Source organism: Cricetulus griseus, chromosome 4 (genome assembly GCF_003668045.3).
Source record: "Cricetulus griseus strain 17A/GY chromosome 4, alternate assembly CriGri-PICRH-1.0, whole genome shotgun sequence".
Lineage (NCBI taxonomy): Eukaryota > Metazoa > Chordata > Mammalia > Rodentia > Cricetidae > Cricetulus > Cricetulus griseus.
Genome location: NC_048597.1, coordinates 160,188,393 through 160,205,346, shown reverse-complemented (window position 1 = coordinate 160,205,346; position 16,954 = coordinate 160,188,393). Strand labels below are relative to the sequence as shown.

The 16,954-nt window shown below is 42.3% G+C and overlaps 1 protein-coding gene across 6 annotated transcripts in view; it reads right to left on the bottom strand.

The window, feature by feature from the left end:
- The window catches only part of Nxpe1 (neurexophilin and PC-esterase domain family member 1), a 29,548-nt gene extending 12,843 nt beyond the window's left edge, over positions 1–16,705 (bottom strand). For 5 of the 6 annotated variants that reach the window (XM_027412079.2, XM_035443669.1, XM_027412078.2 and 2 more), the window contains exon 1: positions 16,400–16,705. The gene's annotated coding sequence lies outside the window, so the exon portion shown is untranslated. Of the gene's footprint in view, positions 1–15,917; positions 16,041–16,399 lie in introns of those variants that run through there. The other variant, XM_027412081.2, reaches the window with a different exon arrangement.
- Between the last annotated feature and the right edge of the window lie 249 nt (positions 16,706–16,954).

Here is a 16,954-nt window from a genome sequence, read left to right as displayed (position 1 = left end):
TGAGTCTGATTCTTCCAGAGAAACAGCTGTATACTGTTTTGGACCCGAAAGATGCGTCTTCAGTTTTCCATTGGCCGAGGTGAGTCAACCCATCTTTGCTTTGAAGTGGACAGACCTGGATCAAGTTGCCTCAGGGATTTAAAAATTCTCCAACCTTGTGGGTCTAGGCCCTATCCCAAAGGATAGGACAGACTCTGATAACAACCTATGGAAGGCCTCACCATCCAGGGGAAGCAGAAAGGGTATGTGATAGGTAGGATTTTGGTTGGGGTGGGTAGTAGGGGAGGACAGAGAGACAAGGGAACTAGGATTGTCATGTAAAACAATCTTGTTTCTAATTCAAATAAAAAAATTAACACATAAAAAAGAAATGCTAAAAATGCTACTTACATAAATATGGCAATATAAAATGGCAGGAGCATGTTTAGTGTCACTTCAGAAATTTCTGGAAATTCTGCTCTAATCCCAAATGAAAACAAATAATTTGTTTCTATGAAACTCAAAAAAAAAAAAAAACAAACCCCCAAAATTCTCCAACCTTGTGTGATGAGACACTAAATGCTGACTTCCTGCCCTTCTGTCAGAGGTTTCCTGGGACTGTACTTTAACAATGTGTAGATGACATTCTCTTAAGCTCCAAAACTAAAACTAAAGAAGGCCAGTGAGGGACTACTGCAAGAATTACCTTGAGGATATTGGCTAAGACAGCCCAACTTTGTACATCAGAGGCTACCAGCTGAGGGGAGGCAAAAGGAGCCTGTCTCAGTGTAGGATTGCTGCCATCCTTCAGGTCCCAACTCTGAAGACTAAGAGACAGGTTAAGCTGGACAGTGGTGCACACACCTTTAATCCCAGCAGAGGCAGGAGGATCTCTGTGAGTTTGAGACCAGCCTGGTCTACAAGAGCTAGTTCCAGGACATCCTCCAAAGTCACAGAGAAACCCTGTCTCAAAAAAAATAGAGAGAGAAAGAGAGAGAGAGAGAGAGAGAGAGAGAGAGAGAGAGAGAGAGAGAGAGAGGTTAAAAAGTTCCTAGGTGTGGCAAGGTATTGCTGTACCTGGATACCAGAGTTCACAGAAACAGCAAGGCCTTCATACACCAGCAAAGATGTATGTGTGTGTGTGTGGGGGGGGGCACTGAGCACCTAATCTAGTCTGAGACTAAACTTGAAAGGCATTTGAGGCTTTAAAAGCAGCTCTAATTTGGCTTCAGGCCTAGCACTTCCAGATGTCTCAAAACTTTTCATCCAACAAAGCAAAAGACAAAAAGCTTTTTAATGCAAACTTTGGGACCATGGACACACACAGTGGGATACCTGTTCAAATGATTGGACCCTGTAGCCACGGGATGGCCCACCTGTCTAAGAGCTTCGATGGCTACTGCTAGTTTAATGAAAAACAAAACAAAACAAAAACAAAAACAAGCAAACAAGTTAACTGTGGGTCAGGATCTTACACTTACAGCACTTGATGCTGTTATATTTACATCTCATGATCTTATACTTACGGCACCTCCCCAGAGGCCCTCCTCTGAGGAACACCAGAATTCTGACAGTATGTGATCCAGTATCAGGCTCTACTTTTGGACTATTCTTGAGTCCAGTTTGAGAAACCCACCACTGTCAATTCTGCTGCCTTCTGGCCTGATGACAACCCGAAGGTGCTAATCCATGACTGTCAGAAGATGAAAGACAAAACCAGGTATGTGGGAGCTGCAGTAGTTACCCCAAATCCTGAAAGGACTTGAGACTAGGCCAGGTACTAGACTAGGAATGATCACCCTGACCCAGGCTCTCAGCTGGAGGAAAAGGTAAGTCCACCATCGTATATACTGACTCTAATGAATTTCAATAGAGTTTGTCTCAATACATTCTTTCTATCTGCTGCACCCTGTATAGGGAGGGATTCATACACTATGAGATTATGTTTGGAAGATCTCCCCCATTGCTTCTCAAGCTCAGAAACCAGAAGTTGATGGACTCTCCAGTTCCCCACAAAGGCTATTCATTGGACTAGTTGAGAGAACCAGCTGACCTTTGAATCTACAACCAATTTGCTCTTGTTTGAATTTGGTGACACTGCTTGTGTCAAGCAGGTAGCCAAAGTGGTGCTGGAACCAACTTGGAAGAGTCCCTACATAGTAATGTTCTTCACTCCTACAGTCATGCGAGTAACTGGCATCACACCATGGATCCATCACATCCAAGTCAATAAAGCAGAAGCTACAGCCACTACTGCCTAATGAACTGTATCTGGTTTATGGACCCATTAAAATTTATTCATTAATGTATCACTGGGCCCTAGGTCCTTCACTTCCTGTCCTTATGCCTCCTCCTGAGTTTTATGCTTTGCCCTATGGATATGAATATAGGCTCATGGTTCAATCCCCACCACTCTCAGGCCTGGACCTGAGAACTGAGGAAGATAGATACAAGGGAAATGATAATATAACCAGAGACCAACAACCCACATTCAATCTTGACCTTTGCTCACTGATGCCTACTTTAAATGTCTGGTTGTACAGGAAAAAGGAAAAAACATGAGAATTGATCTTTTGAGACAAAAATACAGAGCTTGCAATTTTCTGCATGTCCTGAAGCTGGCTCTCCTAGTTGCCAAGAACACAGGATTTTCCATTGCAAAAACTGGGGTTGTGAAACAGAGGCTTCCTGGAAAAGTCAAACAATTCTGTCCTTTTGGAAACAGAAAACCCTGGGGAGTCAGATTTTATGCCACAGTAATGGAGCCTAGGGGTAGACATAAACCACTCATAAAGGTCCCTAGACCTTTGGGTCCTACCCATGCCAAGGTCTCAAACAACTCTCCCCTCCAAAGTACTGAACACAACTAGTACTTAACTACCTCCTGATGTCCTGGTGGCCAAGGGATCCCCATTCCTGTTTTTTACTCTTGACAAAGTCCACCACTTAGTTAATCATTTTCAGCCAAAAATTGGCCAAGATTGCTGGTTATGCTTAACTCCTCAGCCCCCATACTACATAGGAATAGGAGCTAACCAGACTGTCAGCCCATTGACTGACAAAACTCACTGTGACTAGGGGCAGCCCAAATTAATGTTAGGAGATGTATAAGGGGCTGGAACTTGTCTAATGTCCAAAACCATTACTCTAGGCACTTCCTCTTATTCTGATGCCTGTTATTCTGTCTTGTGGGTTAGCTCATCTTGGCAATAGCAGTATCTGGGCCTCAGGGACTACTTGATGGGTGCGTACTAATGGGTTGACTAAATGGGCCTCTTCTGATGCTTTCCAAACTGAAAAACCCCTTCCATGCATCTTAGTACACATTCTGCCCCAGGTATACCTATATAATGGAAGTGGGGGAGTACATTTTAATATGGATCCTGGACTATTAAAAAAAAGAGCTGTGCCTGTCCTCATTTCACTCCTAGTTGGAGCTAGCATAGCTGTCTCAACAGCCATAGATCATGGAAGATAAAAAACTTACAAAACTAAGTAGAAAGGTTAATCAGGACCTAGAGGAATAATGAATTTCTGCTTCTGAATTAGAACAACAGTTAGATTCCCTTGCAGAAGTGGTCCCACAAAAGAAGTGATCCCACAAAATTGGAGAGACTTAGACTTACTTCTCATGAGATAAGGGATACTATGCATGGCTTTGGGAGAAACCTGTTGTTTCTATGTTAATTGACAAGGAGTAATTAGAAAAAAACATTGCCATGGTTAGAAAAAAAGTAAAAAAGAGAAACAAAGACATAAATAAGACAATTGATACTAGTCTCACTTCTCCTGTTCCTCCTAACTAACTACTCCAGTATCGATACTAGCTAGCTGGGCCTTTAATTCTTACTCTGATTGAATTAACAGCCGTTTCCTGCATCTTACAAATTATGTATCAATTCAGTAAAATTAATGGCCTGTGGTATTTTGAATGTAATTGACCCCCATAATTTCATAGCGAGTGGCACTATTAGGAGGACTGGCCTTGTTGGAATAGGTGTGGTCTTGTTGAAGGACATGTGTCACTATGGGGGTGGGCTTTGAGGTCTCTTTTGCTCCAGATTCACTCAGTGTGACACTCAGTTGACTTCCTCTTGCCTGCAAGATGTGGGACTCTCAGTTACTACTCTAGCACCATGTCTGGCTGCATGCCTCCATGTTCCCTGCTGTATGACAATGGACTAAATCTCTGAAACTGTAAGCCACCCCAATTCAATGTTTTCCTTGTAAGAGTTGCCATGGTCATGGTGTCTTGTCAAAATAATAGAAACCCTAACTAAGACATCACCCTTAGGAACAACTATTTAAATCCACAATTTGACTCATTCATTAAGACCAGTAGGGAGTGTAACAGGACCCCAGACCCTACTAGGTCCCCAGACCTTAGTACAACTGACTCCATGATGGAAATGCCATTTAGGCTGTAAAACTCAGCATGTAGATAGCACCACCAGCCAAAACAAAAACAAAGACCTAATCCATCAAAGTCCACAGTTCTGGAAAAGTCTCTAAATGTACTAACCTTGCCTTTTGGCTTTTGTAGTTCTGCTTCTGGATAACTGTTCTTGTTAACTGAAGTATGTCACTCCACGACTTTTTTTGTGTGCTTAAAAGCTCACCCTGAGAAAGGCTCAGTGCTACACTGGGATCCCGAACACCTTGTATAGTCATTGGTCATCTAATAAAGAATTTCTATTGGCTTAAACCCATTTCTGAGCAGTCTACTCTGGTGAATACCACACAACATTTCTGAAGATACCACTGAGGTCCCAGAGCCCAGACCAGTGTTGGAAGAACCTTCTGATCAGAGATTGCAATGTATGATAGCCTGGTAGTTTTCTCTAAGGTTGGCAACATGGAGAACTCCCTCCCCTCAGCAAAAGCTTTCTGCTTTCTACCCAGACTTATCTGGAGGATGTCTCTAGGCCAAGGTTGCCTGACTTATCTCAAGGGTGACTCTTGACATAGATACCTGCAAATGTTCTTCCCTTGATGACACACATGGTAAATTAAGAAAGTGTTCTACTAAATAGACAACTCTCAATAGAGGAATCTAAAATGGCTGAAAGACACATAAGAAAGTGTTCAACATCCTTAGCCATCAGGGAAATGCAAATCAAAACAACTCTGAGATACTATCTTACTCCTGTCAGAATGGCTAAAATCAAAAACACCAATGACAGTTTATGCTGGAGAGGATGTGGAGAAAGAGGAACACTTCTCCACTGCTGGTGAGAGTACCAACTTGTACAGCTACTTTGGAAATCTGTATGGCAACTCCTCAAGAAAATGGGAATCAGTCTACCACAAGATCCAGCAATTCTACTCTTAGGCATATACCCAAAAGAAGCACATTCATACAACAAGGACATCTGTTCAACGATGTTCATAGCAGCACTATTTGTAATAGTCAGAAACTGGAAGCAGCCTAGATGCCCCTCATCTGAAGAATGGATAGAGAAAATGTGGCACATTTATACAATGGAGTACTACTCAGTGGAAAAAAAAAAACAATGGAATCTTGAAATTTGCAAGAAAATGGATGGAACTAGAAGAAACCATTCTGAGCGAGGTAACCCTGTCACAATAAGACAAACATGATATGTACTCACTCATATGTGGATTTTAGACATAGAGTAAAGGATTGCCAGCCTACAATCCACAGTGCCAGAGAAGCTAGGAAATAAGGAGGACCCTAAGAGAGACATATTTGGTCCCCTAAAGAAGGGGAAAGAGTCACGATCCCCTGTGCAAACTGGAAGCACAGGAAGAGGGGGGAGGGAGCTAAGAGAATGAGAAGGGAAGAAGAGGAAGGATGCAGAGGTCATGAGGGAGCAGAAAGGTTGAGTCAGGTGAAGAATCGAAGAAAGGGTATGTGATAGGTAGGGTTTTAGTTGGGGGGGTGGTAGGGGAGGACAGGAGGAGGAAGGGAACTGGGATTGCCATGTAAATCAATCTTGTTTCTAATTCAAATAAAAATGATAAAAAAATAAAAAAGAAAGCGTTCTAGCCATTTTGATAGGACCCTACTGCCACATACGAAGTCTTGTGATAGGAGGATGCCACTTAATGCAAATTAGTGTTTGTCCCCAGGCTCCCCAATCGTATATATTCCTTATAGTCTGGAATAAAGCTGAGCTGATTCACTGAAGTCTGTCTCCCAGAGGGCTGTATCTGTTACAAAGCTTTCTGTAACTGCTACTGCCTCTTGATGTGAGAAGTCACTAGATCCCTCCTTCTGTGCCAATGTATGAATGTGTGGCGGCCACCCTAGGTTGTTTTTGTTGTATCTCTCTTTCTCTCTGTTGTTTTCATATTCTCTCTCTCTCTCTCTCTCTCTCTCTCTGTCTGTCTGTCTGTCTGTCTTTCTATGTTCTCTATCAGTTTTGTTTCCCTGTATTGACCAGTGGTTTTCTCCGGTGTGAGACCCTCCCTCTCCCTCTACCTGGTGTAAGGCCTGTTGGGGATCTGACGCCCCTCAAGCCCTCTTCCTGTCCCATTCCAGGAGCAGGAGCAGGAGTGTTTCTTCCTTTGTTGCTTGACTCCTGCTCACAGTCAGGGTTAGTCTCTGTGTAGAGGTGAGGAGGGGCCTGGCCTCTCATCCCCACTGCCATCTAAGGGCAATGCACACAGGGAGAGAGAAATAGTTCCCCCAGGTGAGCATTCCCTCTGTTCTGCTCTGCTCCATGCCTGCTCTGAGCAGCCCCAGGGAAGGGGAAGGAAAAGAGAAAGTTCCACTCCTTTCTCTTTCATAATTTGTGTCTGTTTTTCAACCAGTGATTCATACAAACCACCATTCTCTAAAAAAAGTAAAAAACAACTGAACAAACAAAAAAATCAAAGCAATGCAAGCAAGCAAGCAAACAACTGCCCCTGGCCTGGCCAAGGAGACTGCTGTCAGGCAACAGAGCCTGGACAGAATAGATTTTCCCTTCTGTCCAGCACTGACCAAGGAGGCTTTAAACAATTTATTTTAAAAGAAAGATTAAGTAGCTGCTAAAAAGATTTCCTTTGTCATTTGGTCAGTATCAGATATTAGAAAAAAGTTGTAAAAGTTAAAAAAAATTAAAGTATAAGCAGGCCCCAGTTGCTGGAGGTAGCTCAAAGGGTGTTTAACAAGAGAACTGACTGAGACAAGACCCTTTGCATAAACTGAAAGCCACTATCACCTTCTCTGATGATAAGACACAGACCGACTCAGAAAAATGTTGGTGTCTCACCCTCTGTCAGAAGTTCTGTCTCTAATCAAAAGATACAGTTGAACTATTTCTCAGATTTACAACAAAGATTCCTGGGAGTAAGGGCAGAAACCAACCCCCCAGGACTGGCCCAACACCAAGCTCCTATAATTGTCCAACTAGTCAGCTCAGCTACTCCGATCCAGATTAAACAATACCCAATGGTCCTCAAACAAAAAGGAAAATTGCAGTCTATATTGCCTGGCTTTAACAGACGGGCATCTGGGTGCCCTGCCAGTCACCCCAAATTATGGCTCCCCTGCCTGTGAAGAAATCTGGGACCTCTGATTCTCATAATCCTGATTCTTTCAGAGAAACGGGTCTTGGACCCAAAAGATGCACTCTTCAGTCTCCCATTGGCCAAGGTGAGTCAACCCATGTTTGCTTTGAAATGGACAGACCTAGAGGGAGGTTACAGTGAGCAACATTACTGGACCAGGTTGTCCCAGGATTTAAAGACACTAAATGTAGATTTCTTGCACTTCTGTCAAAGATTTCCTGGGAAAATAGATTATAAAAGGGCCACCGAGGGACTACTGCCAGAGTTGCAGACTTTGGGCTACAGAATTTCAACTAAGAAAGCCCAACTTTGTACACCAGAGGCTGCGTATCTTGGCTCCCAGCTGAAGAGAGGCAAAGGAGCCTGTCTCAGAATAGGATTTCTGCTATGATTCAGATTTCAACTCCAAAGATTAAGAAACAGATTCCAGGGGTCCTTAGTGCAGCTGGATATTGCTGCCTCTAAGTACCAGAGTTTGTGTAAATAGCAAGACCTCTATACACCAGCATAAAGGGCGGGGGGGGGGGCAACTAAACCCTTAATCTGGATTGAGACTAAACAAAAGACAAAAGAGGTTTTAACCCAAACTTTGAGGCCATGGAAATGCCCTATGATATACTTGTACAAACTATTGGACCCTGTAGCCAAAGGATGGCTCACCCGTTTAAGAGCTATGGAAGCTGTAACTAGTTTAATGAGATAAAAGTTAACTCTAGGTCATGATCTTATACTTACAGTACCCCATGATGTGGTTGGAGCCCTTCTCCAAGGAGTGTTTAGAATGCTGGCTGTCTAATGACTGTGGGACCCAGTACCAGGCCCCATGCCTGGCCTACCTTCGAGTCTGGTTTGAGAAACTCACCACACTGTCAATTCAGCTATACATTTGCCTGATGATCCAGGTGCTCATCCATGACTGTCATGAGATGAAAAATGAAACCAGGTACATGGGAGCTGCAATAATTGCTTTAACCAAAACAATTTGGGCCCAAGCCAGGTACCGCAGTGCACACAGCAGAACTGATTGATTTGACCCAGGCTCTCAGACTGGGGAGAGGAAAGTCCACCATGATAAACAACTGTCAGTCAGCATGCTTTTACTGTCTGCTATGTCCTTGATGTGATCCATAGAAAGAGGTCTTCTCACCTCTGGGAAAGGGACATTAAAACATCTTGGCCCTCCTAGAGACTGTTTTGCTTCCCCTATGACTTGCTGTCCTCCACTGCTGGCCGCTGACCTGGCTGCCTGACAAATGGTCCTAAAGACCACTGGAGCCTAGTGATGCTCTCATGACATACCTTGACCCAGTGCTATGTGAGATTCCATGCTAAAGAAAAGAATGGGGAAAAAAAAGAAAAGGACAGGAAAACCCATAGATCAGAGGACACCAAAGGAAAGATCATTCTTCCAGAAACAATTGGCAGGAGTCTGGTAACTGACCTTCACCACGACACCCATCTGAGATCAGCAAAACTTTCTGAGTTGCTCAGACCAAGGTATGTCATACTTAGACTGGACAGCCTGGTGTGGGATGTCTCAGCCAGATGCTAGGTTTGCACTCAAGTAAATCCAAAACAGAGAGCCCTTACCTAGGAAACGGTCAGAATGAGGGCCCAATATCCCATTGAACTCTTGGAAAACAGCCTGCTGGAAGAGGATAAAAGTACTTGCTGGTTTTTATATTTTCACATGTGGGAAGAAGTGTTCCTTACCCAGACTGAAACTGCTCCTATATAGTAGCTTAAAAGGTTCCTTCAGGAACTGGTGCCCTGATTTGGCCTCTGCCTATCATTGGGGTCTGACAATGACCTAACTTTGATAGCCTAAAACTCTCAATTAATAGCTAAAGTGTTAGGCATAGGTTGACAACTTCATTGTGAAATAGACCTCAGAGTGTTGGCCAGGTTAAAAAAAAATAAGCAAGGTCATTAAACAACCTCTACAAAACTCTCATTGGGGTCCAAAAAGGATGGATAGGCCTCCTTCCTTTGCTTTGGTCTGCTGTACCCCATATAGGAGCGATTTACCCCTCATGTATGAGATTATGTTTGGAACACCCCCACCCTCACTGCCTCTCAGGCTCAGAGAACAGCAGTTTCTCAAGTCACTACAGGCACCACAGCCCTCCATAAAGTGTCAGGGAGAAACCCAGCTGACCTCCAAATCACCACAAGTTTTCTCTTGTTCCAGTTCAATGATACTGTCTGGGCCAAGTGAACAGCCAAAGGGGTGCTGGAACTAATCAGAAGAGGACCCTACAAGGTGATTCTCCCCACTCCTATGGTGATGAAGGTAGCTGGCATTACATCATGGATCTACCACACCCAGGTATGGTAGAAGCCACAGACACTGCTGTCAAATGGACTGTCTTCCAGACTAAGGACCTATTGAAATTAATGTTTTATTGGTTCTGGGGCTCTTCCATTCCCTGCCCTTCTACCTTCTCCTGACTTGTGTTTGGTATGAATACAGGGGTATGGTTCAAGCTTCACGGCCCTCTGTCCTGGATCTGGGAATTGAGGAAGACAGATAGATGGAAGGTATTCTAGTGCAGAGCAGCAACCCTGTATTCATCTTGACCTTTGCTCACTGATGTCCACTTTAAATGTCTAGCTGTACTGGAGAAAGGAAACATATGGTGGCCTATCTTTTGAGATAGGAATACAGAATTTACAATTCAATGTGCACCCTGTGACTGGGTCCCCTAATTGTCAGGAACAAGGGAGTTTTCAATGCAAAAAAAAAATGGGTTTGTAAAACTGAGGCTTCCTGAACAAATCCTTAGGAAAGATTCTGGCCTTTGGGAAATAGGAAAAACCTGGGAAATCCGACTGTATGCCATAAGAAGGGACCTTGGGGATAGAGTTAATCATTCCCAGCCAGAATTTGACCAGGATTGCTGGTTATGATTAGACCCTGGTTATGATTGGCCCCTGTACTACAGGCAATTAACCACACTGTCAGCCCATTGACTGACAAAACTCACTGTGACTGGGGGTACCTCAACAGATCTGTTGTGGGGTACTCATCAGAGCAGACTACTAGGATGCTGGTTTAAGCCAATAGAACATCTTTATTAGCTGGCCGGCTGCTACACTGGGTGTTTGGGATCTCAATGTAGCCTCAAGCCTTTCTTGGGATAAGCTTTTAAGGACAAAATCATATCCACATATGGTTTTAGCTGGTGGGGGGGTGGTAGGGGAGGAGGGGAGGGAGAAGGAACTTGGATTGACATGTAAAACAACCTTTTTTCAAAAAAAAAAAACCTTGTTTCTAATTCAAATAAAAATGCTAAAATTGGAAAAAACAAAAAAGAATGTGCCAAAACACTCAGCCTATAATATACTCTTTAGTGAACTGCTTTTGAGGATCCATCATCATTTGTGGCATTTGTCAGTTCTTTGTTCCTTTTCACTGTTGAACAGGACTCCATTTTATCGATACATCCTATAAATAGTGTGCGTGTGTGCACGAGCATGTGTGTGTGCGCCTCTGTGTGTGTGTGTGTGTGTGTGTGTGTGTGTGTGTGTGTATTCATGTGCACATGGTTGTGCATGTGGGTGCATGTAGACAGCAGAGGTCAATGTTTAGTGTCTTTCTCTGATCTGTTTTACTTTTTTGGACAAGGTCTCTCACTGAACCTGGTTCTTGCTGATTTGGATAGACAGGCTGGCCAGCAAGCCTCAGGGATCCTCTTGTCTCTTCCTTCCCAGGGCTGACTTTAAGGTGTGTGCTACCATGCCAGGATTTTTACGTGGATTCTGGGATGCATATTCAGCTCCCAGTACTTGTGTGGTGAACATTTTACTAACCAAGCCATTTCTGCAGCCCCACCTTCTACATTTCAACCTTTTCATCATTTTATGAACGTATGAATTATTGCAAGTCCAGGAAAGCTTGTATGAGTTTTCATAAACAGTTCTCTACATACACAAAAGCTTTCATAAACACTGGAGTGGTTGAATATTTTACTGCAAAAAGCCTGCTAGACTTTATTGCTGTTAATCTGTAATAACGACTCTAGTAACAAACACTAAGTCTGCTGCCTTGTCTGAATGTGTATAGACTTGAGTCTATGTACTTAATGATTTAGTATGTTGTTTTTGTTTTGTTTTGTTTTTTTTAAACATGAATCTTTATTGGCCACAGGTACTTGAGAGGCCTGAAGTGGGAGGATGGGTGGCATTGGTGCCAGTCTGACCGTAACCAAGTCTCTCAGTTTTCTTAGACTACAAACAACGAAATGGTTCCTTTCAGTGGGTTACAGATGACATCCCTTGTCTGTCAGCTAGGCTAATTTCTGTGAGGCTTTGTGGTGTCCCTGAGCACCCAGTCAGGGAGGCGAGACCAACCACCTTCTCTGCAGGTCACCAGGTTCTTCCTGTTTCAGATTTTCTCCTGGGAGTACCCCCAAACGTGCCTTCTCACTCTCCAACTGCCTTCTGTCCTTATCATGTATTTCCTTCATGGTCACAATTTTCTACAGTTTTGTGGGTGACTTGGAGGGACCAAGGCTGATGGACACAGGTTAATTGGCTGAGGAAAAAGACCATGTAGCTCCCACCAACCTGACTCCCTTCCTCAGGGACCCAGTTTCATCCAGAGTCTGTTAATTTTTAATTTTAATATGATTTATTTTTATCATCCTTAAATGTATTCAAATTAATTAAAAAAACTGTCTATACTTTCAAAAGTTTTCTACTAGGACACGGTAGTCCCACAAAAACAACTTGTCTTTCCCACCAGGAATTTTCTCATCTGAATTTGGCATATTTTATCAACCCACCTGCATACCTTCATGTTTCTGTTTGGATTTATTTGTCCCTTCTATGTTCCTCCTTCAGCCTTTTTGATTTTTCTATGTTAATCAGGATTTAAGATTATTCTATTTTCCCAAAGAATTTGGAGTGCCATTTATACAGGCTACTTAAGTAATTTCTAGTGTATTTGAGAGATTTCAACTTTTTAGTTCCTCTCTCTCTCTCTCTCTCTCTCTCTCTCTCTCTCTCTCTCTCTGTGTGTGTGTGTGTGTGTGTGTGTGTGTATGTGTGTGTGTCTCGTGTGCACACATACATGAGCTCTCATGCCACTGTGTATGTGGAGAACAGAAAACAAATTTTTGTTTTTCAAGACAGGGTTTCTCTGTGTAACAGTCCTGGCTGTCCTGGAACTCACTTTGTAGATTAGGCTGACCTAGATTTTTTTTTTTCTTGGACAACTTTTTATGAAATAATTTATTTATTTTTACTTTACGTATATTGGTGTTTTCCCTGCATGCATGTCTGTGTGAGGGTGTCAGATCTTCTGGAACTGGAGCTACAGACAACTGTGAGCTGCAATGTGAGTACTGGGAATTAAACCCCCTGGGGTCCCTGGAAGCACAGCCAGCGCTCTTAACCATTGAGCCACCTTTCAGCCCACCCACCCCCCTGCCATCTCCAGAAGACAATTTGAAGGAGAGAGTCAGTTCTTTCCTTCTAATGTAGTTTTCAGGAAAGGAACTCAGGGCATCAGGCACAGAAGCAAATGCCATTACCCTCTAAGCCCTCTCTCTAGCCCTTAGTTTCTAAAATAAATTTACACTTAAATATTTCCCAGGAGGTGAAGGAGCTTATAAAATTATACTACATTTACATTGAATTATCTCACAAGTTTGCTGTTGTTAACATTGCCAGGTAATTATTTTATTTATATACTATAAATTATTATTTTTGTAGAATACTTATTCATCTAGCTTCTCATTTTTCATTCTTCTTACATTTCTGTTTTATCACTTAGGGATAATTTTTCTTCTGGTTATCATCTACTTAAGATATTTTATAATTTAAAAACTTCTGGTGACAGATTCTCAAAATTGTATTTTCCCTCTTATTTTATTTTTATACTAAGGGCTATTTCTGTGTTGTCAGGTGTTTGACATATTTAAAGTGCATTGCTTCTTTAAGAGTTTACTTTCCTTTCCTTTTAGATCCCTAATCACTCTGTTCTTGTCTGTTTTTTTCTAGAATCTGGATGCCTCTGGTTCCACTGTCTTGGTTGCTCTCTGATGTTTCATTCTGACTGAAAATAAAATTAGTTTCTTTTTCATTTGTTCCTACGAGGAAGTTATAAATTAGTTTAAGAGTTTGGAAATATAACCTCCTACATGTGTAGATATATACCATACACACATGTGTATGTTTATTTGGGTGTATATGTATGTTCAGTATATTTATTTAATTTTATGTGTATAACTGTTTTTCCTGCATGTATGTTTGTATACCACTTACATGCCTTGTGCCTAAGGAGATATCAGATTGCTTAGAGCTGAAACTACAGATGGTGTTGAGCCACCATGTGGATGCTGGGAACTGAACTCTGGGACTCTGGAAGATTCAGAAGAGCAACAAGTGCTCTTAATCAGTGAGACACTGAGATATCTATATAATTTTTAAATTAGTTGAGAATTTCATAGTGCATGAAATGTATTTTTATCATGGTCATTCTCACACTGTGTCTTCTAACTACTTTCAGATCCACCCCCATTACTCTTCCAACTTCATGTCCTGTTTTTAATTTTATGTTTTTGGAACCCACTGAATCCAACTGGTACCACCCATAAACTCACAGGCGTGGGACCATCTTTTACAGCTCCTTAGACCTACTAGGGGCCACACCCTTAAAGGAAACAACTCTTCTTACAAAACCCATGGGCTGTCAATAGCTCCCCAGCTAGTGTTGTGGGCTAGGGACACCTCCCTGCTGTCAGTTGATGCTGACAGGCTACATAATTTTATATATATGTATGTATATACATATATATTATTTAAATATATGCATATATTTCTTTTAAAATATATTCTTATGGCTGATATATAGAAAATCTTGTGATTTATTTTTGTAGGATTTCCCAGCAACACACATTCAGAGCAGAGACGATTATAAGTAACTTACTGAATACTTTATTGGCCTCACCTTCATTGGTAGCATAAATTTTTCACCAAATGTGCATGAACGAACATCTGGTGTCTAATATGCAGTATTTGCTCCTTCAGTGAGTGTTATTTGACTGAGGAAGTTATTTTCTAAAAGAAACACTTCCCTGTTTTTAACACTGTTAGAAGTTGAGCTACATTGAAAGGCCCTTTCTGATTCATCAGGGTAGTTACATAATTTTTAAAAATGTATTTTCAGGTGTGATGGATTACATTAATATGCTTTCTAAAGTCAAAGCATATTACCATTGCTGGCTGAAATTCAGCTGGGTCATAATGTAAGTTGCAATTTCAATATGACCCCGATGTTGGTGAGACTATAAATTAATACAGTCATTTTTGGAAGTGTATGCCGCTGTCTTGTTTGTCTGCTCTGTTTTTTTCTCCCTTTTTTATTTGAATTAGAAACAAGATTATTTTACATGTCAATCCCAGTTCCCTCTCCCTTCCCTTCCATCCCCCCCCCCCAACTAACACCCTACCTATCCCATTCCCTTTCTGCTCCCCAGGGAGGGTGAGGCCTTCCATAGGGGGTCTTCAGAGTCTGTCATTCCTTTGGGACAGGGCCTAGGCCCATCCCGTGTGTCTAGGCTCAGGGAGTATCCCTCCATGTGAATGGGCTCCTAAAGTCCATTCCTATGCTAGGGATAAGTAATGATCTACTACAAGAGGCCCCATAGATTTCCGAGGTCTCCTCACTGATACCCACATTCATGGAGTCTGGATCGGTCCCATGCTGGTATCCCAGCTATCAGTCTGGGGACCAAGAACTCTCCTTTGTTCAGGTCAGCTGCTTCTGTGGGTTTCACCAGCCTGGTCTGGACCTATTTGGACCTCAGGTCCAGGTAATTCACTGTGTGTAGATCACAAAAGATCTCTCACTAAGTTGTTGACTATGTAATTCTATATATGAATAACATGGACATTAATATGTATTACTAGTTTAAAAAATAGTTAAGAGAATCTCCTGGAAGACCCAAGCAAGCATTCCGAGGCCATCCCCCCAGGCACTAGTTCAAGGGGAAGTGCTAGAGTGGAAGAAGTACCAGTAAGGTAAATCTTCCGGAGGATTCTTTGTGTATGTTAAACACACTCACAAAGCAAAACATCCAAAGACAAATTTTAAAAAGATGCGTCTACTTTTCTGACTCAAGAAGACAACCTCCAACAGGATGGAACCAGTCCAATAGGATGACTCCCTCCATTTAGAAAGCTTTCCAGAATAATTCTTACATATATCCCATTACAATACTATCACAGGAGAAAAACCAAGCTAAGCAGCATGATCAACTGCAAAGAAATATTACTGGTATTGTTGCTTCCCCCCCCCCCCGTTAGATGCTATGAGCATCTGTTAGTGCCAGATACTGCATGCACAGAGAGCACTGGAAGGCACAATCCCTCCCAAGTCTAAGTGAACCCATGATTCTGCTTGAGTTACTTACAGGAAGGCACATGGGTGGCTCAAAGGCAGCCATGCCACCGGGGTACCCACCGCAGCATGGGTGCTGAATCCCATAAACGTGTCCCTGGAGCTCTCTGGTCTGACCTACACGCAGCTCCACTGGGCCACCAGTAGAGCTTTTATATTGCTTTTATAACTTTTGGGAGGAGCCTTGCAATCTTGCAGCTTTCTGAGATTTTAGAACAGTTTTAAATTCTGGCCCCAAGTCCTAGGAACTCCCTTCTAGAAAGAAAGGTTTTAATTTGAAGGAAACAGTTACACCACACTTTGTAGCACAACGATCCAAATATTGTAAAAAAAAAACAAAAAACAAAAAACAAAAAAAAACCAAACAAAAACAAAAAAAAGCAAAAAACAAAACAGAACAAACAAACAAAACCAAAACCAAAACCAAAACAAAGCACATGGAAGAGTCAGTCTTTCTTTTGATACTCAGTCCAAATGAAGCTCTTTGAAACTCACCTTCCTCCTTTTTTTCCTATCTGGAACAGCTTTTTCATTTCCACTTGGGGCTGTAGTTGTTCGGGGAGCTGTGTGATACTTCTTCCTTCGGTGGCCTATTTTAACGTTCAAAATTAATGTAGTAAACAATGAAGGCTTTGCATTTGTGCAATGTGGCAAAAGCTTTGTGAATAAAAGGGAAAGAGGAGCAAGGGTGAGGGAGAAAAGAGAGGGGGAAGAGAGGGAGGGAGGGAAAGAGAGAGAGGGAGAGGGAGAGAGAGAGAGGAAGGGAGAGTGTGCAAAGCAAGTCAAGAGAACAGAGCAAGACCAGAGCACTGGGAAAGTCAGACAGGAAGGAGATGACTCATCCGTTGTTCCCTTTTTCTGCATTAAGTTCTTTCCAATTACGGTTCTTTTGTCTCAAGTCATTACAACACCCAAATGCAGGGGGCACGGGGGGGGGTGGGGCTAGAGATCTGTCTTGATTTGGTGACAAATCCTAACAACTAACAGTTGTTTCCATGTTTGTGAACTGAAGCAAGTAACCTTCTATCTACAGCAAAAGGGACCCTTGAA